Raw genomic sequence first — 27,176 nt, forward strand, 5'->3', positions numbered from 1 at the left:
TGTAATTTGTGTTCCCTGGTGACAAACGCGCCGGGACATCATAATCAGCAGAAATCTCTAGCCTGTCCAACAAAACTTGTATTTAAATAGCGCATTTAACAGAGCAAACCTGCCATGGCACTTCAGAGGGCGCACAAAACAACAAAGGACATGGAACCAAGTAGGTAGATATTAGATGACCAAAGGATTGGTTTAGTGAAGTTTTTTGGAAGGTGTAGGGAGAAAATTCCAGAGTGTAGGACCTTAGCTGCTGAAAGGACAGCTGCCTTTGGTGAACTAGTTATAGCTGGAGCAACGCACAAGATGGTGGAGGAACTCAGTGCGTCAGGCAGCAACTGTGGAGGGAAATGGACAGTCCATGTTTTGGGTCAAGAAACGTTGACTGTCCATTCCTCCCCACAGATGCTGCCTGATGTGCCGAGTCATCTTGTGTTTTGCTCCAGATTCCAGTATCTGCAGTCTCTTGTGTCTCTAGTTAAGATAAGATATTTATTTATTAGTCACATGTACATCGAAACACACAGTGAAATGTGTCTTTTTGCATTACTGAGAACGTGCTGGGGGGGGGGTCAGGCTGCAAGTGTCGCCACGCTTCCGGCGCCAAAATAGCATGCCCACCACTCTTAACCCGTACGTCTTTGGAATGTGGGAGGAAACCAGAGCACCCAGAGGAAAGCCACGAAGCCATGGGGAGAACGTACAAACTCCGTACAGACAGCAGCGGGAATAGAACCCGGGTCGCTGGTGCTGTAATAGTGTTATGCTAACCGTTACACTACTGAGCCACCCATACCTGAGAAACCAAGGGATCTGAATTGGACGAGTGCAGAATTAGAGGGGTTGTTGGAGGGAACTGTGAAGAGAGTGTGGAGGGATTTAAAAACAAGTTACTTCAGAAGTGAAGAGGTACCTTTGAGTATAATGTCTACGATCTAAATCAGAGGGTTCAATTCCTGTTCCAAAGGTCAGGAGCACAAAAATCAAGGCTTAAACTGCTAGACAGTGATGAGGGTCTTTTAGATGAGATGTTAGGCTGAGGATCCATCTCTTCTGTCAGGTGGATGTAAACAATATCCCAAGGAGCTATTTTTAAAAAGAGCAGAACTTCATCTCGAGTGTTCTGGTCAACATTTATCTCTCGATCAACATCAAAGTTATGTGGGTGTTTGTGGGATCTTGCTGTGCACAAACAAGCTGCTGTCTTTTCCTGCGTTCAAGAGAACATGCTGCATTTGTGAAAGGTGGGAGGAAGCGTCAGGAAGTTCTGACTCCAGTGGGATGTGGAAACTGGGCTGAAGATGAAGCCACAAGTGGCAATACAGTGGGCAAAAGGTGTGGACACTCACCATCTCCACAGAGAAGGGATCCAGTGTCTCTTTGGAGAGGTCTCTCTGGGAGAGGTGGTAGGGAAGGGGGCATCTACAGGGGCAAACGTTCCATTGTGGGCATGTCCCTGTGGGAGAGGGAGGGGCAGGGAGGAGAAGGAGTGTTAAAGGGGAACGGGAGTTGTGTTATTATGTAGGTATGTAGTTATAATAAAGAACTACAGTTCCCAGTGGGCAATGCAAGGGGTCACATGGGGGAACAGGAAGTGGCCGTAAGAAAGAGAGGGAAAGCAAACTGCTGTTGGTTAGTAAAATGTTCAGATGTTAAACCCATGCGAAGTTTGTATCTTGATGAAGAACAAACATAACAGGAGTCTCTGTGGGAAGAGGTGCGGCTACTGTGTAAGAGGGGAGAATGGGCTTCAGAACAGGTTCACAATGTGGAATAGTACAACACAGGAACGGGCCCATCAGCCCACCATCTCTGCACTGAACACAATCCTCAATTAAACTAAGTCCCTTTTGCCAGCACATGATCCATATCCCTCCACTCTCTGCATATTCATGTATCGATCTAACAACCTGTCAAACACCTCTATCGTATCTGCTTCCACCGCCACCCCTGGCAGTGCATTCCAGGAACCTAGCACTCCCTGTGTAAAAATCTGCCTCACACATCTCCTTTGAACTTTCCCCCTCTCACCTTAAATGCATGTCCTCTAGTACTTGACATCTCTACCCTGGGAGAAAGATTCTGACTGTCTACCCTATCTATGCCTCTCATAATTTTATAAACTTCCATCGTCTAGTCTAAAGAGTTGGTTACATATGAAAAGACCCAGAAAATACAGGAGATACTCAGCAGGTCAGGGAGCATTAGTGGGGAGAGAAACAGAGTCAACATAGAGTTATAGAGTTGTACACCGTGGAAACAGGCCCTTTGGCCCACCACATCTATGCCGACTATCATGCCTATCTATACTAAACCTACTTGCCTGCATTTATTCTATATCCCTCTATGCCCTGCTCATTCAAGTACCTGTCCGCATTTTAGGTCCGAGACACAAAAGACTGCAGATGCTGGAATCTGAGGCAAGGCTCAAGATGCTGGAGGAACTCAGTGGGTCAGGCAGCATCTGCGTAGGGAAATGGACAGTTAACGTTTTGGGTTGGGACCCATCATCTTGACTGAAAGATAGAGGGGAGATAGCCAATGTTCAGAGGTAGAGGGAAGGGGTGGGACAAGAGCTGGCAGGTGATAGGTAGATCCAGGTGAGGGGGGTGATAGGCGGATGGAGGAGGGGAGGGTGGAAATAACGACAGAAGCTGGGAGGTGATCGGTGGAAGCGACAAAGAGCTGAAGATGATGGAAGGTGGAGCATGGAATCAAAGGAGGGAGGTAGGAAGGGCAGGTGGGAACAGTGGAGGGAGGGGACCCAGTGGGAGGAGAATGTGGGTGATGGGAGCTTGGAGTGTTGGAGGAACTGGGGTAGATCAGGAGGAGAGAAATAAGGGAGATAAGATAAGATTTCTTTATTAGTCACATGTACATCGAAACACACAGTGAAATACATCTTTTGCGTAGAGTGTTCTGGGGGCAGCCTGCAAGTGTCGCCACGCTTCTGGCGCCAATATAGCACGCCCACGACTTCCTAACCCGTATGTCTTTGGAATGTGGGAGGAAACCGGAGCACCCGGAGGAAACCCACGCAGACACGGGGAGAACGTACAAACTCCTTACAGACAGAGGCTGGAATTGAACCCGGGTCGCTGGCGCTGTAAAGCGTTACGCTAACCGCTACACTACAGTGCAGGTTAATTGTGTGACCTTCCATTAGAATCAAGACTTTTAAGTTTCTCTCTCTTGGACTCACCTGAGTGCAGGGTCTTCAATGGTTCACAGGGGTTCTCAAACAGCCTGACATTGAGTATTCCTGTCACTGGCTGGGGTGGGTGTGGGGTTGAAGGGATAGGATGTGAACAGGAGTGAAGGTGGGGTGTAGGCAGATGGGACTGGTGATGTAAAATTCCCCTCTCCAAGTAAAGCTGGGCACCAGAAGCAACCCATTCAACTCATTCAAATACTGGGGAGAAGTGGGAAATTAATGGGTGGGTCACACTGTGAGAAGAGGTTACACAGGCTTGTGGTGTGTGAGACATTTTCAAGATAATACAGGGACCTGATAGGGCAGATGGGGAGAAAACATTTCCAGCAGTTGGAGAGTCTATGACCTGAGAGTGGAATGTAAAAAGTGGAAGCATTCCTCTCAGGAATGGAGTCTGGAGTTGTCTGGACACGGAGGGCAGGACAGCTAAAAACAAACTGCTGGAGGAACTCAACAGGTCAAGTGGTATCTGTGGAGGCGCAAGGATGGTCGATGTTTTGGATTGAGACCCTGCATCAGGAGAGGTTTGGACCTCCCCTTCACCAACAGCAACTGATGCAAGACATTCGTTGATTTATAACTGAGACTGATTGAGCTGTGCTAACTGAAGATTTAAGCAATACAGGGTCAGCCAAAGGTCATTGCTTAGTGGAACGGGCTTGAGGGGTTGAAAAGGCCCGTCCTGTTCCTAAGTATAATTACTTTAGCAGGTGAGGACCGTTGGAAAGGAGTATCAATGAGGGACAGAATACACATGATTCTGATGCACTTAGGATGGAGTCTAAAATAAAACCAGAAAATGTTGGAAACACTTGACAGGTCAGGCTGCATCTGTGGGAAGAGAACATTCCAGGTCAGAGGTGGAGCTGGTACAGTGGCACAGCTAGAAGAGCCACTGCCTCACTGCTCCAGCAACCTGGGTTCTATTCTGATCTCCGGTGCCGTCTGTGTGGAGTTTGCTGCTTCTCCCTGAGACCACATGCGGTTCCCCCTGGTGCTCTGATTTCATCCCATATCCTCAAAGATGTGCTGGTTGATGGGTTAATAGGGTGCTGCAAATTACCCCTAGTGTAGGCTGTTGGCACTAGCTCAGGTAGACATCTTGGTCGGCATGGACTAGCTGGGCTGAAGGGCCTGTTTCTGTGTTGTATAACTTGATAAAATAAAAACAAAAAAGTTGAAAAAAAATTACAATAATTTGAAAGGAAAATTGCAAAGTTGTAGCATAATTGTGAACAATTTTAAAAAGTGAAGATAGAGACTATTTCAAGAATTCATGAATAAATACGGAGTTCAGATCCAAACTAAATGGGAGGTGAAGGGAACATAGGGATGTGTAAGAGTCTGAGAAGTAACAACAAAATGGATAGAATCATAAACAAATCAGAAACAGCGTTACATCCCATCAATATGTCAGTGAGAACAAGATGTGAGGGAGGGAGGTGTCACTGAGGGGGGAATGAATTGAGGGAGTGAGAGGTAGTCAGGGCAGGACGTACCACCTTGAACTCCAGGGGGCAGGCAAGGATGGACACAGAGTGGAAGAAGAATGGTGCAGATTTTGTGGTTTGGTGATGGTGAATGTGTTAATATTCAACCTTGTGATACCGTGTAATTGACAATGACTTTGGGAATTTGGGGCAGGCGCGGTTTAAGGAAATCCTGAACACTGTCAGTGATTCAGCACTTCTCCACAAGCTGTGTAATTTGCAGCTTCTTCCAACACATTCAACCAATGACACTGCAGCCGATGTGAATTTCAGCCACTTATTGTCTACTCTCAGTGTAAAATACCTTGCAGATTTTACACCTTCTTCGCTGAGGTGTAAGTGGGTGTTTAACAGTGATCTAGCTGACAAGTTCTACTGTACAAACTCTTTGGTCCTGAAAAGACTAACTGTGTGAATTGTAACACCCTCACAAAAAGAATTCAAAATGTAATGGATTTTACAATAATGAAATCTATTATTTAAAAATGTATTTTACAATTTAAGATACTTTCCTTTCTATTTTGGTTAACATCTATGGTGTGGGCTGATAAGTGTCAAATAACATTTGTGTTGCACCAGTATGGGACAATGACCACCTCCAACAAGAGAGAGGCAAACCATCAATCCTTGATAGTCAATGGCTGATAAGTGTCAAATAACATTTGTGTTGCACCAGTATGGGACAATGACCACCTCCAACAAGAGAGAGGCAAACCATCAATCCTTGATAGTCAATGGCATTCCCATTGCTGAGTCCTCCATTATCATTATGCTGTAGGCTACTATTGACCAGAAACTCATCCACATAATGGCTACAAGTGGAGTCACAGGTAGACAGGGTGGTGAAGAAGGTGTTTGGCATGCTTGCATCAGTTAGGGCATAGAGTATAGGAGTTGGGATGTTATGTTTGCAGTTGTACAAAATGTTGGAGAGTCTGCCCCTAGAGTACTGTGTACAGTTTTGGTTACCCTATTAGAGAAAAGACGTCATCAAGCTGGAAAGATTGCAAAGAAGATTTACATAAAACATAGAACAGTACAGCACAGGATGGGCCCTTTGGCCCATGATGTTGTGCTGACCTATATAAACCTGATCAATCTAACCCTTTCCTCCAACGCAGCCCATAACCCTCCATTTTACTTACTTCCATATATCTATCTAAGAGTCTTTTAAATGTCCCTATTGTATCAGCCTCCACCATCGCCCCCAGCAGTGGTTTCCAGACGCCCACCACTCTGTGTAAAAAACCTACCTCTGGCATCTCCCCTAAACTTACCTGCTCTGACAAACTGATGTCCTCTGGTATTGGCAATTGCCACCCTGGGGAAAAAAGGTACTGACTGTCCACTCTGTCTATGCCCCTCATAATTTTATACACCTCCATCAAGTTGCCTCTCATCCTGCGTCGCTCCTAAGAGAAAAGCCCCAGCTTGCTCAGCCTTTCCTCATAAGACATGCTCTCTAATCCAGGCAGCATCCTGGTAATTCTCCTCTGCACCCTCTCTAAAGCTTCCACATCCTTCCAGGTGACCGGAACTGAACACAATACTTGGATGAGTTGGGCCAAAGGGCCTGTTTCTGTGCTGTATGACTCTATGACACTAAGCAGGTCAGAACTGGGAATCCTGCAGCAAATGACTCACACCACCCCCCCCCCCCCCACCGCCCCCGATATACTAAGGCCTTTCCACCATCCACAAGGCACTAGTCAGAAGTGTGATGGGATATCTCTCCAGATGTCTGGATGAGTACAGCTCCAAAAACTCTCAAGAAGCTTGATATAGACCCTTCCTGGACATTCTTTCTTCTCTCTCCCATCAGACAGAAGATACAAATGCCTGAAAGCACGTACCACCTGGCTCAAGGACAGCTCCTATCCCTCTGTTATAAGACTATTGAATGGTCCCCTAGTATGATAGGGTGGATTCTTGACCTCAAAATCTGCCTTGTCATGGCCTTGCACCTTATTACCTGCCTGCACTGCACTATCTCTGTAACTGTAACACTTTATTCTGCATTGCTTTTCCCTTGTACTACCTCAATTCACTGATGTGATGAAATGGTCTGTATGGATGGCATGCAAAACAAAGTTTTTCACTATACCTCAGTACATGTGACTATAATAAAGCAACTTACCAATTTACCAATAATCCAGAATTCAACAGCCCACATGATTGGCACCCTGTCCCCCAGTCTAAATATCCATTCCCTCCCCCAGTGGACAGTGGCTGCAGTGTATTGTGTTGAAAAATGCACCACAGTTACTCACACAGGCACCTCCCGAACCCCTGAAATCTCCTACCAAGAGAGACAAGGACAGTAGGTGCATGGGAACACCACCACCTACAGGTTCCCCTCCAAGACATACACCTCCTGACTTGGAAATATATCACTCATTCTTCATTGTGGCTGGGTCTGATCCCTGGAACTCCCCCTCCAACAGCACTGCGGGAGCACCTTCACCAGAAATACTGCGGTGAGTCAAGAAGGTAACTCACCCCCACCTACTCAAGGGATGGGTAATAAATGCTGGTTTTACCTGCGATGACCAGATTCTAAAAAAATGAATTAAAAAATTCTTTAATGTATTTGGCTGCTATGCAGCCCAGTGCCATTTCAACTGCCTGACACCAGGCTCCAGTGAAGTGACATTTGGTCACATCTGATACCAGGAAAGGGGAAGGTCTCACCACCACCACTTCTTTAAACTCAGCAGCAAAAAACCATCATTAGATCACTGACAGCAATATCCAGCAAATCCAACCTCTGCTTTCAATCACATGAACTCCAGACAGCTTTCTTTCATATTTCAAATTGTTTGTATATTTGTAAAATTAATTCTGAAATTACATATTCAAACTCATATTTCCAACCTGTACTGAGGAAAGCAGTTTTTTAAAGTTCAAGCATAAACTTTGTTGTTAAAAAATATATACAGGAAATACAGTCATTACATGGCTTTCTTTACCTTCACAGTGTCAGGTCAATACATTTGTAGTGTCATCAAGTCAGTACATTTTGTTTACCACATGCTAATGTCAATCATCTGGTCACTTTGATACAAATTACTAAGAGAGCAATGAACTAAATTCATTTATCTCCTTCATTACAGGAGGATTTGCTTTGTTTTCAGTCTTGTCCATATCCAGTAAACTCCTTAGCCTCCTTACAAATGAAGATCAGAAATGCTGTTGCTGATCGGTAACTTGTGTGGAGTTGTCCAATAATTTGCATTCGCCATCAACTGAAGTCAGGACAGGAGAGAGAACCGTGGTGGAAAAGTCAGATGTTATGTGTGTATATGAGTGTGCATGTATGTTTGTGCGTGTGTGGGTGTGTTTGTTTATAGCGTGGGTGTATATGTGTTTATGTGTTTGTGCTTGGATGTGGCATTTGCATGTGTGTGTGTGTTGTGTATGTGCAGGGGGTTTGTGTGTGTACTTATGTAACGTGTGTCTGGTGTGTGTGTACGTGTATGTGTGTGTGACTTGTGTGCATGATGTGGTTAAGGGTTGTGTGCACGTACAGTGTGTGTACATGGTGTATGTGGTGTGTATACGTGTGTGTGGTGTTTGGTGTGTGTGGTGTATGTGCATTTACATATGAGTGTGGTGTATATGCTATGTGTATAGTATGTGTAGTGTATGTGTAAAGGTGTGTGAGTGTGGCATGTGTGTACATGTATGTGCCATGTGTTTGTGGTGTATTTGTATCTGTGCAGACCATAAGGCCAGAACACCATAGGACATAGGAGCAGAATTAGGCCATTCGGCCCATCGTGCCTGCTCTGCCATTCAATCATGGCTTATTTATTTTTCCCCCTCAACCCCATTCTCCTGCCTTCTCCCCGTAACCTTTGACGCCCTTACTAATCAAGTATCTATCAACTTCCGCTTTAAATGTACTCAATGACTCGGCCTCCAAGGCCGTCTGTGGCAATGAATTCCACAAATTCACCACCCTCTGGTGAAAGAAATTCCTCCTCACCTCTGTTCTAACGGGACGTCCTTCTATTCTGAGCCTGTGCCCTCTGGTCCTAGGCTCTCCCACTGGAAACATCCTCTCCACGTCCACTTTTTCCAGGCCTTTCAATATTCAGTAGGTTTAAATGAGATCCCCCTTCATCCTTCTAAACTCTAATGAGTACAGGCCCAGAGCCAATAAATACTCCTCATATGTAAACCCTTTCATTCCTGGGATCTTTCTCATAAACCTCCTCTGGACCCTCTCCAATGCAGCACATCCTTCCTTAGATATGGAGCCCAAAACTGCTCACAATACTCCAAAAGTGGTCTGACCAACACTTTATAAACCCTCAGCATTACTTCCTTGCTTTTATATTCTAGTCCTTTCAAAATGAATGCTATCGTTGCATTTGCCTTCCTTACTACCAACTCAACCTGCAAGTTAACCTTTAGGGAATCCTGCACTAGGACTCCCAAGTCCCTTTGCACTTCTGATTTCTGAATTCGCTCCCTGTTTAGAAAATAGTCTACGCCTCTATTCTTTCTGTACACTTCCCTACGCTGTATTCCATCTGCCACTTCTTTGCCAACCGTCCCAACCTGTCCAAGTCCTTTTTTTAAACTCCCTGCCTCCTCAACACTACCAGCCCCTCCACCTATCTTTGTACCATCCGCAAAATTGGCCACAAAGCCCTCAATTCCATCATCCAGATCGTTAACATATAACGTGAAAAGTAGCAGACCCAACACCGACTCCTGAGGAACCCCACTAGTCATCAGCAGCCAACTAGTAAAAGGCTCCTTTTATTCCCACTCTTTGCCTTCTGCCAGTCAGCCAATTTTCTATCCATGCTGGTACCTTTCCTGTAATACCATGGGCTCCTATCTTGTTTAGCAGCCTTGTCACCTTGTGGCACCTTGTCAAAAGCCTTCTGAAAATCCAAGTAAACAACATCCACTGACTCTCCTTTGTCTATCCTGCCTGTTACTTCCTCAAAGAATTCCAACAGATTTGTCAGGCAAGATCTCCCCTTGAGGAAACCATACTGACTTCTGCCTATTTTATCATGAACTTCCAAGTATCCCGAAACCTCGTCCTCAATAATGGATTCTAACATCGTACCAACAACTGAAATCAGGCTAACTGGCCTACAATTTCCTGTCTTTTGCCTCCCTCCTTTCTTAAAGAGTGAGTGACATTTGTGATTTTCCAGTCCTCTGGAACCATTCCTGAATCTAGTGATTCTTGAAAGATCACTACTAATGCCTCCACAATCTCTTCAGCTACCTCTTTCAGAATCCTGGATCATAGTCCATCTGGTCCAGGTGACTTATCCACCTTCAGACCTTTCAGTTTCCCAAGCACCTTCTCCTTAGTAATAGCGACTACACTCACTTCTGCCCCCTGACTCACTCGAATTTCTGGTATGTTGCTGGTGTCTTCCCCAGTGAAGACTGACACAAAATACTTATTCAGTTCGTCCGCTATTTCTTTGCTCCCCATTACTACCTCTCCAGTGTCATTTTCCAGTGGTCTGATGTCCACTCTTGCCTCTCTTTATATATCTGAAAACCCTTTGGTATATTATTTCTTTTATATTATTGGCTAGCTTACCTTCATATTTCATTTTCTTTCCCCTTATTGCCTTCTGTTGGTTTTTCAAAGCTTCCTAATCTTCTAGCTTCCCACTAATTTTTGTAATATTGTATAACCCCTCTTTTGCTTTTATGCTGCCTTTAGTGTATTATTGTGGTGTGTGTATGTACATGTGTCTGAGTTTGTGTTTATATGTGGGGGTTTTGTGTGTGGTATGATTGAGTGTTGTGTGTGTATGCGTATGTATGCTTGCGTGTGCACTTGTGTGTATGTGTGGTGTGTGTTAATGTATGTATGTAGGTACATGTGTATGTGGTGCATGTGTATGTGTACTTGTGTGTTTGTGTGTGTGTAGGCACGTCATATGTAGTGTGTATTATTGTGTGTGTATACAAGTGTATGTGCATGTGTGTGTAAGTGATGTGTGTGGTTGTATGCGGATGTGGGTGCATACATGTGTGTCTATATGTGTATATGTTGTGTGTGGGGTTTATGTGTGTGCGTGCATACAAGTTTTGTTGAAAGCTGTACCCAGTATTTGTATACATTATCTTTACTCTAAGAATATAACACTTCATCAGTCACTCTACATGGACATTGCTTTTTGTTCATCCACCACTGTCAAGGGCAGTGCCTGGCTAATCTGCTCTGAACTGAGTGTCATACTGGGTATTTCAAAGGGCAGAGTGTGTGCCAATCATGTTGGTGTTCTGGTGCAGTACCAGACTGGCTAAGGATAGCTAATCTCCTTCCATGATGGACATCAGATGCCATTCTATGGGAATCCATTACTTTCAGGGTTTCTTATACTAGCTCTTCATTGCATATTAATTTACGGAATGTAAATTTCACTTTTATTTGCAATGGGTTACACTAAAGGTGATTTAGAAATGGAGGCTGTTTGTCGGTTTTATGGTAGCCAGGTTTCTGCTCTTGCTGTGTGTGGGATCTTGTTGTGTACACTTCGGCTGCCATATTCCCTGTACTACATCAGTGACTGTATGACAAAGAGTTCTTCTACGCCCTGATCTTCAAAAAAAATGCTTTGGAAATAGAGACGTTGTTTTTAGAGACTGATTTAGGGAGAGGCTGGAGTATGACATCCATGTTGTCTAATTCCTTCAGAAACCATTACCAAACTTGGTTTTTACACAGGTTTTGTATCTCCTGGCTGCTGTCCACTTACTGCATCATCCTACTCACTTCCTCGTTACCTGTCCAGAGGCAAGATAACAATTTTCTGTGGACTGGAGCTTTTAAGAGGACTTGTCAAAACTTAGCTGCCTGCAACAACAAGTGAGGAAGTATATTGAAATGGGAAACCTACTGATCTAATCTTCAATAAAGCAGGAGTTCCTTTTATGATGTTCCTAATTGCTGATATTTGCTGGGTGTTTCTCAACTTGCCTTTAAACCGAGGGGGTTTCATGCACAGCATCAGGAATGAAGAACTGCTGTTTCTAAACCATGTGATGCAGTCCTTGTTCTATTTATAGAGCAAGTCAAGCCATGGGCTGTAGTTTCACTGCAGTGGATGAAGATAAGATTCCACCAGCACTCCTGAGTTTTACGGAGAACTGCCTCTAATCTCCAACTGAAGCCATAATTCTGAATCGCCACTTTTAAAAACAGGAAAAAAATCGTGAATAAATGACATGTACTTTTTTACAGTGGATTTTTTTAAATGTCCTTCTCACAACGTCAGATGAGGCTCAGTCTCTCAACTGCATCAAAAGTTTCTGGGTTCAAGTCCCACTCCAGAAACCTGAGCACAGAGCTCAAGCTGTCTCTGCACTGCAATCTCTGGGGCATCAAAGGCTGAGGGGAGAGCTGATAGAAGTTTATAAAATGATGAGATGCATAGATAGGGTAGACAGTCAGAATCTTTCTCCAAGGGTTGAAATGTCAAATAGTAGAGGACATGCATTAAGGTGAGAAGGGAAAAGTTTAAAGGAGATGTGTGGGGCAAGTTTCTTTTACACAGAGAGTGGGCAGTGCCTGGAAGTGGCTGCCAGGGGTGGTGATGGCAGATACAATAGTGACATTTAAGAGGCTGTTTAAGAGACAGACAAATGAATATGCAGGGAATGGAGGGATATGAATCATGTACAGGCAGAAGAGATTTAGTTTAATTCAACATTGTACTCGGCACAGACATTGTGGGTTGAAGGGCCTGTTCCTGTGCTGTACTGTTCTATGTTCTGTGTTAAACCAGGCCTCTCTTTGTCCTCTCGAGTGTACATAAACCCTGAAGAAGAGTTGGGAAATTCTCCCTGGCTAAGAAAGGTATCAAGTGATACAGCACGGAAAACAGGCCCTTCGGCCCACTGAGTCTGCACTGACCATCAACCACCCCTTTGCGCTAATCTGACACTATTCCCACTTTTTATTCTCACTCCATCCCCATCAACTCCCCCACAGTTTCTACCACTCACCCACACACTAGGGGCAACTTACAGCAGACAATTAACCAACTAATATCACCAACAATTTGTCCTGGTCCAGCCACATTGACGCTGTGGCCTAGAAAGCACACTGACGTCTCTACTTCCTCAGAAGGCTAAGGAAATTTGACATGTCCCTGATGACCCTCACCAATTTTAACAGATACACCACAGAAAGCATCCTATCCAAATGCACCACAGCTTCGTATGGTAACTGATCTACCCAAGTCCGCAAGAAATTGCAGAGAGTTGTGAACATGATCCAGTCCATCATGCTAACCAGCCTCCCCTCCATTGAGTCTGTCTACACTTGCTGTTGCCTTGGGAAAGCAGCCAACATAATCAAGGACCCCTCCCATCCTGGTCATTCTCTCTTCTTCTCACTTCCATCGGGTAGAAGTTACAAAAGTCTGAAAACATGTACCACCAGGCTCAAGGACAGCTTCTATCCCGCTATTATCAGACTCCCAAACAGATCTCTTGATTTCCCAATCTACCTTGTTGTGGCCCTTGCTCTTTATTTGTCTACCTGCACTGAACTTTCTCTGTAACTGTAACACTATATTCTGCATTCTGTTTCTTTTTGTACTACCTCAATGTACTTATGTATGGCATAATGGGTCTGGAAAGCCAGCAAACAAAAGCTTTTCACTATATCTCAGTACACATGACAAAAATAAACCAATACAAGATCCCTCAATCAGCATTACAAAAACCATGTTACTATTTGTGGGATCTTCCTGTGCACAAGGCTGGCTGCCACATTCTGTAGATTACAACACCGCCCACCCTTGAAAATTGCTTCACATTATATATTGTAAGGACATAAGAAATAGCAGGAATAGGCCATTCGGCTCTGTGTCTGCTCCGCATTCCAATGAGATCATGGCTGATCTCTAACCTCAGCATCACTTCCCTGAACTAACCACAAATCCCTTAATATCCAAACAGCTATCAACTTCTTTTTTGAATACGGTCAGTCTCCACAGCCCTCTTGGATGGGGAAGTCCATCTTCTGGGTGAAGGAATTTCTCTTCGCCTCTGTACTGAATAGTTCACCTCTTACTTTGAGACTGTGACCTCTAATTGTAGAATTAAAAGAGAACTATGTACACTACTTTGTTCAACTGCATCTTTCACTGATTCACAACAATTTGTAGGAAGATAGATTATATGATTTACTGGGCACATGACATTAAACTGGAAGAGTAAACAAGTTGTTGAGTTACGACTCTTCATCTGGGATCTAATTTGCAAACAGGCCCTGAACACAACATGGTGGTGGTGGTTTAGTCAAAGTCAAAGTCAAGTTTATTGTCATATGCACAAGTACATGTATGCACAGGTGCAACAAAAAACTTACTTGCAGCAGCATCACAAGCATAATATTCACAAGAACCATTAAGAGGAATAGATAGAGTGGACAGCCAGCGCCTCTTTCCCAGGGCACCAGTGCTCAATCCAAGAGGGCATGGCTTTAAGGTAGTGGGTGGGAAGTTCAAGGGAGATGTCAGAGGGAGGTTTTTCACCCAGAGAGTGGTTGGTGCATGGAATGCGCTGGCTGGGTGGTGGTGGAGGCTGATACATTGGTCAAGTTCAATAGATTGTTAGATAAGCATATGGAGGAATTTAAAATAGAGGGATATGTGGGAGGAAGGGGTTAGATAGTCTCAGGCGTGGTTTAAAGGTCGGCACAACATGGTGGGCCGAAGGGCCTGTATTGTGCTGTATTGTTCTATGGTTTCTATGGTTCTATAAATTAAACAAATTTAGACAAAGAAGAACATAATTAGAACAAAAAAAATACTAAGTCTATTGAAGTGCAAAGTGGTCATAGTGTTGCCGTACCGAGGTAGTGATTATGGTTGTCAGGTTGGTTCAAGAATCAAATGGTTGAAGGGAAGTAGCTGTTCTTGAACCTGGTGGTGTGGGACTTCAGTCTTCTGTACCTCCTGCCTAATGGCAGCTGCGAGAAGATGGCATGGGCAAGATGGTGGGAATGTTTGACGATAGATGTTGCCTTCTTGAGGCAGCGCCTCATGTAGATACAGGAGTGAGTGTTGGAGTGTGCGGTTTGTGCAGACTTCACCACCGATAACATTTAAGTCACCACTTACCCAATACAACTTTCAGCTTTGACCTTGAAGCTTAAAGTATGTTGAGTTGTGTTTCAGCACAAGATGTGGCACAATGGCACAGTGGGTAGAGCCGTCACCTCACAGCTCCAGAGACCCAAGTTCAATCCTGACCTTTGGTGCTGTCTGTGTGGAGTTTGCATGTTCTCCCTGTGATTATGTGGGTTTCCTCTGGGTGTTCTGGTTTCCTCCCACATCCTAAAGACATGTAGGTTAGTAGGTTTATTGGTCACTGAGAATTGTCCCGAGTGAATAGGTGAGTGGTAGAGTCTGGTGAACCTGATGGAAGTGGAGAATAAAATGTGGCAGGGTATGATTAGAGGAAATCTGCGTGGTTGATGGTTGATGTGGGCAGTGGGCTGAACAGACTGTTTCCATGCTGTGTCTCTTTATGACTCTATGGATGAGTTCTATAGAGGATTCAAGGAAGCAGTGGACATAGCAGTGGGCATCCAGATCCTTGGAGTAGATGACAAAGCCCATGCCTGCTATCTCCACATGACTACATGACCATCTGGAAGAGAGACAGGACAAGAAACAAACCCAAATCCATATACCAAATTGGACACAGGAGAATTGTGAAGCAGATAAGTTGAATGCTAACAAAGCAACATAAAGCAGAAAGAATTTCAATCCTTCAGGCACCAGTCAGAGGGAAGCTAAGTCCATGGAAGCCCATGGCCCTAACTGAGATGGAGGCAGCAGTGGCAAGAATGAGAGACGCTCCAGGGCTAATCCAATAGGTGAAGCCTTCCATTCCTCACCCATAAAAGATGAGATAAACCTGAGTGAAGGAAAGCCAGTTGCCAGAATCCCATCAAGTCTGTCTTAACCAACTCAAGGAAATGGTGTTTGCAGAGACAATCCTGCCACACTACAACAGAGCAGACCTGCCATTTTACAGGCAGATACTTCTATTAAAGGCCTGCGAATGGCTCACAGTACAGGACGGCAAGCTGATAGCACTTGCATTTAAAGCAGTTACGTTAGCAGAAACAAGATATGCCAACATGGAGAGAGACCTAGTGCAGCTCTATACAGAAGCAAGCAGTATCACACTTGTCTCCAACAGCGGAAGTTTTCAACAGAATGTAACCTCTGATTTCTGGAGTAAATTTTCGAGACAAAATCCATACACAGCAGTGGCAAGATGCAAAGAATAGTCTTCAAGCTTCAGAGCCATGACCTTACCCTGAAGTACAAAATGGGAGAAGATACCAACAAATGTAGTCTCTCCCTTGTTGCCATGGGAGACAAGCAACAGGAAAGATCCAGGTGTGAAGGTGCACCAAACGTGAAGCAACATCCACGGGAGCACTGCATGACCAACAGAAGTGTATGTGACTCCGACCACAACAGGGAGAAACAACAGGCAACACCAGAACAATGCACCATCTCACTGTAAGAATGACTGACCATAGCCAGCTCAACAAATGGGTGCATCCCGAGCTCCCAGTTGCACGTCATTTCAACTCCCATTCCTATTCCCACACCAGCCTGTCTGTCCTCAGCCTTCTCCTCTGCCAGGGTGAGGCCAGACGCGAACTAGATAAACAACACCTCATATTCCGCTTGGGTAGCCTATGACCCAACGGTAGGAGCACTGAATTTTCCAATTTCAAGTAACCCACTCCCCTGTATTCCTCTCCCACTCCTACTGGTCCTCCCAGGCTCTCTCTCCCTTTGTTCACCTTTTCCATTCCCCTCACCCCATTACCTACATTTGTCACCCTCCCCCACCGGGTTCTATCTGCTCATCATCCCTCCTTTATCTGGTTCCACATCACCTTTCAGCCTCTGTCTCTACCTTCCCCCTCCCTTTCATCTGGCTAATTTATTTTGCTTTTTTCATTGTTTCCACCTATTGCCCACCGGCCTCTTGTCTCTACTCCTCCCTCCTCCTTTTGGCTCCATCTGCCCGTCAACCCCCACCTCACCTGGTCCCACCTATCACTCACCAGCCCCTCCTTCCCCCACTCTCCCTATATCAGCTATCTTTCCTCTACACTCTCAGTCCTGATCCAGAGTCTCGACGCAAAACGCTATCTGACCCTTTACCTCCACAGATGCTGCCTGACCTGCTGAGCTCCGCCAGCATTTTGTTCTTTGCTCCAGATTCCATCATCGGCAATCTCCTATGGCAATACTTTACTGGCTACACAACAGTTTTGTAGTGAGAGTAATAGCTATAATAGTGATGCAGGTAGTAGACTTGTTGCCTCATATCGCCAGAGACCCTGGTTCAGTCTTGACCTCTGGTGCTGTCTGTGAGGAGTGTGCATGTTCTCCCTGTGACTGCTCGAGTTTCCTCCAGGTGCTTTGGTTTCTTCCCACGTCCCAAAGACGTGGGAAGTAAATTGCCCCTAGTGTGTAGGTGAGTGGTAGAATTGACGAGACTATAGGAAGAATAGGTTACAGGGAGATTTATTGGGGAATGGGATGCTCTGTGAGCTGGAATAGACTCAATGGACTGAATGACCTCCTTCTATATTGTAAGGGAATATGAGGTAATCCAAGTAAAAGGTGAAATAAAAAAAAGTTTTTTAAAAACATTTTTGGAATAAACAGAACTTTAGCCAAAGTATACAGGTGACTTCCATGTTATGGCAGTTCACGGAAATTTTCCTTTATGGAGTTCACAAACCAAATCTGGGATACAGAATAAAAATTCACTCTTCCAAATTTATGTGAAAAAATGTATATAAATAAACACAATTTTATTTTCAACTTGCATTTCTTGGCTTATACACAGATGACACAGCTTTGCATTATAGACATCGCAATACGGACTGTTTTCTAGGAACAAAACCCCCATGTAATGCGGGAGGTCACCTGCACTATTTTGTACTTGTTTTACTGCTTCACTTGCTGGTGCACCATATTCTGTTCAGAAGCAACATACTGTATCATTCTCCCAGCATACAGCAAGAGACAGGGAGAGTTGCAAAGCCATAGGTCTGACTCCTCAGTCCAGTGCCTTGGAATATATGCCTCCTCGTACATAAGGTGCTTTGGGATGTTCTGAGGTTGTGAAGGCTGCTATACAAATCCAAGTCTGTCTTTATTTTGTTATTGCTAACAGTACACATTTGGGGACTGGTTAGTTTAGGCCCAGGAAGGATGCTTGAGTTTTTTTTTCTTAGTTCCTCCTTCTATGACTGCAACAGGCCAATGTTCAGTTTGTGGCTAAGAAGGCTGTAAAATGAGAAGCAGATCTTCTCAGCTGTTGGCTGCCCCAATCAGAGGCGTTTTGTTTTGAAGCTGGCCTTGGTTACTTAAAGACTGGTGTTGGAAACTGACGACAATTGCTGCCAATACTGTGCAGGACTTGTAACAAACCAGCGCTGCAAAATCCACTCACCATCACCAGCATCTTTACCCTGATTATTTCACTAAAGGCGTTGCTTGCTATCTCTTAATTGGCCAGAAATAGAATATACAATAGAACAGCTCTCTGCAGCAATCCCCATCGAGTCCTGAAGTATCCTGTTTAACAGAAGCACTCTCCAACTCACCATATTTTTGGAAGCAAAATCACATTGTCTCTCTGAATGCTGGATTTCCTAAGGGATGGAGTCCAGATTTCAGAATTCTGTTGTTCAGTGATGGAGCTGCTGTTAATGTCCAGTGGAGCGCAAACAGCTGCAGAAAATAAACTTTATTGTTGATCTTTGTTTTGAAAGATTGAATAAATCTAATGGTAAAAATTCTCGGTACTACATTGTGTGGCCTTTAGTGCTACTGGAACCCCACTGCAGCAGACTCGGGTGAATGTGAAACATTTTTTTGCATGCTACTTCCACTCCCCTTCCCATTCCCACACCGACCTGCCCATCCTCAGCCTTCTACACTGCCAGGGTGAGGCCCAGCGCAAGCTAGAAGAACACTTCATATTCTGACTGGATGGTCTATATCCCAATGGTATGACCACTGAATTTTCCAACTTCAGGTAACCCTTACCTCCTGTGTTACTCCTCTCTCTCTCCTTCCGATCCACCTCTGGTCCTCTCATTTTTTTCCCCTTCCTCAAACCCTTCCTCCAGCCCCCCATCACCCATTTTCATCCCCCTCCCCCTCCAGGTTCCATCCACCTACTTCCCACACATTTCACCCACCCATCTGGTTCCATCTGCCCTTCATCTCTCCCTGAATGGACCCCATTATCACCTTCCTTACTTATCAGGTTCCAGCACTTGTGGGTTTTGTGTACCGGCTTATCACCCTCCAGCCTCTGTCTCCACCTCCACCCTCCCTCCTCCCCCCACCTGGCTCCATTTGCCCTTTTTGTCCCTTGTCTGCTTCCACCTATCACCCACTGGCCTCTGTTTCTCAACTACATCCCTCCCACTCCCCTACCTGGCTCCTTCTTCCCATCATCCTTCACCCTTCCTTGGTCCACTTATCACCTTCTGACCCCTGTCTCACCCCTCCCCCATCCTCTTTATACCAAGCTATCTTCCCTCTCCAGTCTCAGTCCTGATGGAGGGTCTGAACCCAAAATGTCAACTGTCCATTTCCCCCCGACAGATGCTGTTCTTCCAGCAGTCTACTGGTTGCTCCAGATTCCAGTATCCACAGTCTCCTGTGTCTCCATGGATCATTACTGCAGGTACGAATACAATGAGAATCTCCCATAGATGCATAGATGGTGACGAGGAGGTGTACAGGAGTGAGATAAGTGATGTTGCAACAACAACCTCACATTCAATGTCAGCAAGACCAAGGAATTGATTGCGGACTTCGGGAAGGGAACATCAGGAGAACACACACCAGTCCTCATTGAGGGGTCAGCGGTGGAAAGGGTGAGCAGCTTCAAGTTCCTGGATGTCAACATCTCAGAGGATCTGTCCTGGGCCCAACACATTGATGCAATCACGAAGAAGGCACTCCAGTGGCTCTACTTCGTTAGGAGTTTGAGGAGGTTTGGTATGTCACCAAAGACTTTTACATATTTCTATAGATGTGCAGTGGAGAGCATTCTGACTGGTTGCATCACAGCCTGGTATGGAGGCTCCAGTGCATAGGATCGCAAGAGGCTGCAGAAGGTTGTAGACTCAGCCAGCTCCATCACAGGCACAACATTCCCCACCATCGAGGGCATCTTTAAGAGGCGGTGCTTCAAGAAGGTGGCCTCCATCATTAAGGACGCTCATCATCTGGGACATAGACTCTTCTTGTTACTACCATTGAGGAGGAGCTACAGGAGCTTGAAGACCCACACTCAACATTTCAGAAGCAGCTTCTTCCCTTCCGCCATCAGACGTCTTAACGGTCCATGAACCCATGAACACTACCTCATTATTCCCTTTTTTCTTGCACTATTTGTTTTTGTAATTTATAATAATTTTATGTCTTTGCACTGTACTGTTGTCGCAAAGCAACAAATGTCATGTCATATAAGTCATTGATAATAAATTTGATTCTAATTTCTGATTCCTGAATCAAAATGACATTTGACCTCTATTATCTTGCTAGTTGCCTTGAGGACAAATAGCTTCACAGAGAGCCATATAAATGGAGGTTGTGGTTATTATTCTGTGGGTCTGTGTCAGTAATACTCTATGACACTATGACTCTAATAATGCTAAGAGAGTGTGGAGACGGATGCAAGGTTCCTTGTCTCGGTTCATCCCCAGCAGCTGTGTAACAGAGGACTCTCTGATCTACGGGCTGTTCCCAGGGGCACACACCGAGAAAGGCATCAAGTGTAGCTGGAAGACCATCAACTCGGTGAAAGACGCCCTTTGGTCTGCCTGAAACCTGTTGGTCTTCCAGCACAGTGAGATGTCCGGAAGGAAATGCTGCCGACTGGCACATTCCAGGCTGCAGGAGTACGTGCTGTGGGATGCACTGAAGCTCGGTGCAGCCAATGCAACGGTTCTGTGGGGAAGGACCACAGTCTCGGCTCCTTCCTCTATCACACATGGAGGGGCAGAGTCAGGTGGAGAAGCCCCTCAGACAATGAAAAGGTGTATCACCCCAGGGGACCACATGAGTGCCAATGGTGCTATGGTTTAAAAAAGGTGTTAACACTACTGAATGTATTGACCATATGATGTGAAGAACACTAAACGTTTTGCAAAGTGTTTATTCCTTTGTATATATATATTTTTTTAAAATTATGAATAAAGTTTATTTTTGAAATTAAGGAAGTGTTTAGCAATAAGAGGCTCTTCCACCTCAGTCTGTTGGAGGACAAAGCAGCTTAAAGGACAGTTGCAGTGTAACAGTGCAGTTTTGTAGTGCTTTAGATACGGCTCATGCCTTTAACCTGACAACCAGCAAGACTGCAAATCTTGCAAACCTGAAACAAAATCACGGTAGTGTAGCAGTTAGTGTAACGCTATTACAGTGCCAGCGACCTGGGTTCAACTCCCGCCGCTGTCTGTAAGGAGTTTGTACGTTCTCCCCGTGTCTGCATGGGTTTCCTCCGGGTGCTCCGATTTCCTCCCACGTTCCAAAGACGTACAGGTTAGGAAGTTGTGGACATGCTATGTTGGCACCGGAAGTGTGGTGAAACTTGTGGGCTACACCGCAGAACACTCTATGCAAAAGATGCATTTCACTGTGTGTTTCGATGTACATGTGACTAATAAAGATATATTATCTTATCTTAATAAGATGTCACCTGACCTGTTGAATACACTCAGCGGGTCAGGCAGCATCTATGGAGAGAGAAACAGAGTTAATGTTTCAGGTCATGCTCTGAAGGAGGATCTTTGACATGAAACATTAACTCTGTTTCCCTCTCACAGACACTGCCTGACCTGCTGAACATTTCCAGCACTTTCTGTTTTTATTTCAGCTGGGATGTTTGGTTGAGCTTTCTTGTTGTGATGCTTGTGCATTCCCTCCAATGTGTAATTGAAACTTGTTAAGAGATACTTCTATAGAGAAGGTACACTTCTTAACAACCTTTCCTCCTCCCATCACCCAGTCCCTGACACAAGTCCTGTCATAACCTGCTTCACCTCCAGTACAAAGAACTCTAGAGACACACAAGACTGCAGATGCTGGAATCTGGAGGAAAAAACAAACTGCTGGAGGAACTCAGTGGGTCGAGCAGCATCCATGGAGGGAAATGGACAGTCAACATTTCATGTGAAGACCCTGTTGTGAGAAAAGTTTCTTTGGGGTCTCAAAGGTAGAGGACTCTGGACACAGCCTTTGGAGTTTTAAAAATGATTTAATAACAAAGACAAACGCAGGAACAAAATGAATGGGAACAGATGCACACTCGCACACATGCACACGGGTGATCACGAAACATGGGGGAAATCGCAACAGGGTGAGGTGTATACACACGCACACACACGCACACATACACAGAGCGAACTGGTTACAAATGATCAGGGAAAACACAATATGATGCCTGAACACCCTGACTCTAGACAAGCATCGGCTCTACGCTACCGGGAATCTACTCAGGACACTCCTAACCCCTGTGTAAGTGCACACTCTTACCAATGGTCCCTTCGGCGTGGTTTCAATTCCTGCAGCAATCAAAAAGAGAGAGAACCACACACATGTGGCATTCTTTATAGTGCTGGAGAGCTGGGTGGAGCCAGTCCAGGTAATTCAAAAGGTCCAATAGGTCATGGCCAGGTACAAAAGGTGTGTACAGGAACCAATGGTCAAGAGTGTGTACTAATGGGTGGGTGAAGCCAGACCTTGATTGACAGTGATGTCGCTTTCGACTAGTGCTCAATGGTGTCACGTGACAGCCATGAACTTTCACACTATAGACCCATCATCTGAAATCAGCAGTTGTAAATCAAAAGGCCAAGAAACAGTACAAGGCCATGAGGAGGTGACCAAAAGGAGGAGGATTGTTGCAGATAGGAGAAATGGTCTCGAGCCAAAGCATCATCTGTCCATTTCCCTCCACAGATGCTGCCTGACCTGCTGAGGTCCTTCAGCAGATTGTGTTTTGCTCCACTCCCTGCTGTATTCAGACACGAGAAGGAGAACATGGCTGCTATCAACAGCTTTCATTTATATTGAACATATCAAACAGTTTCAAACAGTTTCAAATTTGAGAAGGAGAAGCTGATAACTGGTGTATCGATATTTCAGTGGAACAAAGGAAATTACAGTGGTATGAGAGAGGAGCTGGCCCAAATTGATTGGAAGAGTAAGCTAGCTGGAGGGACGGCGGAGCAGAAATGGAAGGAATTTCTACTAGTAATAAGGAAAATGCAGGATAGATATATTCCAAGAAAAAAGGTTTTGAATGGAAAAAAGGCACAAATGTGGATAACAAGAGAGGTGAAGGCTAAAATAAAAGCAAAAGGGAGGGCATACAAGGAAGCAAAAATTAGTGGCAAAACAGAAGACTGGGAAACTTTTAAAAACCTGCAGGAAGAAACTAAGAAGGTCATTAGGAAAGAAAACATGAATTATGAAAGGAAGTTGGCAGATAACATTCGAAAGGATACTAAGAGTTTTTTTAAATATATAAGGAGTAAAAGAGAGACACGAATTGATATAAGACCAATCGATAACGGTGCGTGAGAGATTATAATGGATGATAAAGAGATGGCAGAAGAACTAAATGAGTATTTTGAATCAGTCTTCACTGTGGAGGACATCAGCAATATACCTGTTAGTCAGGGATCTCATGGAATGGAACTGAGTTCAGTTAAGATTACTAGAGAGAAAGTGCTAGGAAAACTAAATGGGCTAAAGACTGATAAGTCTCCCGGACCAGATGAGGTGCATCCCTGGGTTCTGAAGGAGGTGGCTTTGGAGATAATGGAGGCATTGGTGATAATTTTCCAGGAATCAGTGGACTCCGGCATGGTTCCGGAGGACTGGAGGGTCGCAAATGTAGTTCCGCTGTATAAGAAAGGTGGGAGGCAGCATAAAGGAAATTACAGACCTATTAGTCTGACGACACTGGTGGGAAAGTTATTGGAATCGATCCTCAAGGATGGGGTTATGGAATACCTAGAGGTGCAAGGCAAGATAGGTCCTAGCCAACATGGTTTTGTGAAGGGAAGATCCTGCCTGACCAACCTATTGGAGTTTTTTGAAGAAATCACAGGTAGGGTGGATAAGGGAGAGGTGGTAGATGTTGTGTATTTAGACTTTCAAAAAGCCTTCGACAGGGTGCCGCATAAGAGACTGATTAATAAGATGAGAGGTCATGGAATTACAGGTAGGATAACAGAATGGGTGGAGCATTGGCTGGTTGGCAGGAAGCAAAGGGTGGGAATAAAAGGATCTTGTTCTGGTTGGCTACCGGTTACTAGTGGAGTTCCGTAGGGGTCGGTGTTGGGGCCGCTTCTTTTTACCTCGTACATTAACGATTTGGATGATGGAGTAAATGGTTTTGTGGCTAAGTTTGCGGATGACACCAAGATAGGTGGAGGAGTAGAGAGTATTGAGGAGACAGGAAGGTTGCAGAGAGACCTAGATAGTTTAGGAGAATGGGCAAGGAAATGGCAGATGAGATTCAATGTTGAGAAATGTGCAGTTGTACACTTTGGAAACAGAAATAAACGGGCAGTTATTATCTAGAAGGAGAGAAAATTCAAAGTACATAAGTACAAAGGGACTTGGTACTCCTGCAGGATACCTTAAAGGTTAACCACCAGGTCGGATCAGTGGTAAAGAAAGCAAATGCTATGTTGGCATTCATTTCGAGAGGTATAGTGTATAAAAGTAAGGAAGTGTTGATGAGGCTCTATGGGGCGCTAGTGAGGCCTCATTTGGAATACTGTGCACAGTTTTGGGCCCCATATCTTAGGAAAGATGTGCTGATGTTGGAGAGGGTTCAGAGGAGATTTACGAGGATGATTCCCAGAATGAAAGGGCTTACGTATGATGAGCATTTGTCGGCTCTTGGACTGTACTCACTGGAGTACAGAAGAATGAGAGGGGACCTCATAGAGACATTTAAAATATTGAAAGGACTGGACAGAGTAGATGTGGTCAAGCTGTTTCCCTTGGTGGGTGAGTCCAGGACCAGAGGGAACAAGCTTAGAATTGGAGGGTACAGGTTTAAAACAGAGATGAGGAGAAATTTCTTTAGCCAGAGGGTGGTGAATTTGTGGAATTCCTTGCTGCGTACAGCAGTGGAGGCCAGATCATTGGAGGCACTTAAGGAAGAGATAGGTGGATATCTAAATAGTCGGGATATCAAGGGATATGGGGATAAGGCTGGAAATTGGTGTTAGAATAGTGTGGTTTTTTTGCGCCCCCCCCCCCCAATTTCTCATTTCTTTTTCTTTTTTCCCTTTTCTTTGGAGCAGACTCAATGGGCCGAATGGCCTACTTCTGCTCCCTTGTCTTGTGTGTGAAAACATCCCAAGTGCTTCACAGGAATTGAGACCAAGCTATACTGCATATGGAGCTATTAGAAAACATAACCAAAAGCTCCGTCAATAACATGGTTCTTAAGTAACGTCTTTTGGTGAGGAGAAGTGGTGAGCTTTAAGCAATGAATTTCTTTCCATGCTTGGATTTTTGGATTCTAATCCAGAGTTTAGTATCTAAGCAGCCAAAGGCATGGCCACTGATGATGGAGTGAAAAAAATTAGGGAGATCGTGCAACTAATATAAGGACACTCATCTTGTGTTGAAGAGATTTGGAGTGGTTTAAAAACAAGGATGAGATTTGTGAAACTGAGGCATTGCTTTAACCAGGAGTCAAGTGTGAGTCAGCAAGCACAAGATGGGGGAGAGGACAGGATGACAGTGTTCCAGGATAGAGGCTGATGGAGGTTGGGCAGGAGTATATTGCAATACTCAAGTCTGGATGGAACAAAGGATGAGGTTTAGACTGCAGATACTGGAAGCTGGATGAAAAACAGGATGATGCTGGAGGAACTCAGCAGGCCAGGCAGCATCTGTGGAGAAAAGCAGGCGGTCAACGTTTTGGGTCAGGACCCTCCTTCAGGACTGAGGAAATGGGGAAGCCCGATATATAGGAGGGAAAAGCGGAGCAGTGATAGGTGGACAAAAGAGGGGAGGCAGGGTGGGCACAGGGTGGTGATAGGTAGATGCAGGTAAGAGATAGTGATAGGCAGGTGTGGGGGAGGAGGGGAGAGCAGATCCACTGGGGGATGGGTCAAAGGTAAGGAGAGAAAGGAAAAAAAGGGGGAAAAAAGTGAGGAGGGGTTAGATAAAAGAGAGAGAGGCTAGGAAAGGGAAGAAGAGAGGAAGCATGGTGGTGGGAGGGGTTGTTGTGGGGAAGTGGTGTGGGGAAGTGGGAGAATTCAATGTTCATGCCATTAGGCTGCAAGGTTCCAAAAGGGAAAATGAGGTGCTGTTCCTCCAGTTTGCACTTGGAATTCTCCTGACAGTGGAGGAGGCCGAGGACTGGCATATCTGTGATGAAGTGGAGGGGGGAGTTGAAGTGACTGGCAACGGGAAGCTGCAGGTCGCGGTTACGGACGGAGCGCAGGTGTTCTGCGAAACAGTCACCTAGTCTGCGTTTGGTCTCACCAATGTAGAGGAGGCCACACTTGGAGCACCGAATGCAGTAGATGATATTAAGGGAGGTGCCAGGTGAATCTCTGTCTCACCTGAAAGGACTGTTTGGGTCCCTGGATGGAGGTGGTGTAGGGGTGATGGTTGCTGCAGAAGATGAGCTGAGATGTGGGTGGAGCAGGGTGACGCTGCAAAACACAAAAGCCATCGAGCTTTTCCAGAAAACAATTCCACTATTGAACACAAAGGATGGTATCTTCACAAGTGGCCCTTGGGCTTTTTTATGTATTAATTCAAAGGATGTGGGCTCTGCAGGCTGAGCCAGCAGTTAATTGCCTGTCCCAAGGTGATGGTGAGCTGCCTTCTTGAACAGCTGCAGTCCTTGAGGTGTGGGTAGATCCACAATGTGTTAAGGAGGCAGTTCCAGGATTTTGACCCAGCCATGGTGAAGCTTTATTGCAACACCCTGACTCACTGACACTCCACACCCCTCCCAGTGGTGGTTCACTTGGCAGTGCGCCTACCTCTGAGTAATGAAATTGTGGATTCAAATCCCACCAGAGCCCTGAGTGTAAGAGAACAAGCTGATGCTGACAGTGTGGAGCTGAGAGAGGGTCTTTTGTATGAGACGCTAAACCAAGGTCCCACCTGATCTCCTAGTCATGCATGGTGGTCAATCTTTGCCTCTACCTGGTTATTATCGCACCACCATGTATGGGAGCTTGCTGTGCGCGGATATGCTTCTTTCATTTCAACAGTGGCCTCACTTATTGGCTATAATGTGTCACAGACTCACAGAGTCAGAGAGAGGGGTACAGCACAGAAACAGACACTTTGGCTCATCAAGCATCAAGCATCCACTATTTACACCAATCCTACCCTGACCCATTTTATTCT

The sequence above is a fragment of the Pristis pectinata genome, chromosome 5, assembly GCF_009764475.1.
Source record: "Pristis pectinata isolate sPriPec2 chromosome 5, sPriPec2.1.pri, whole genome shotgun sequence".
NCBI classification, from domain to species: domain Eukaryota; kingdom Metazoa; phylum Chordata; class Chondrichthyes; order Rhinopristiformes; family Pristidae; genus Pristis; species Pristis pectinata.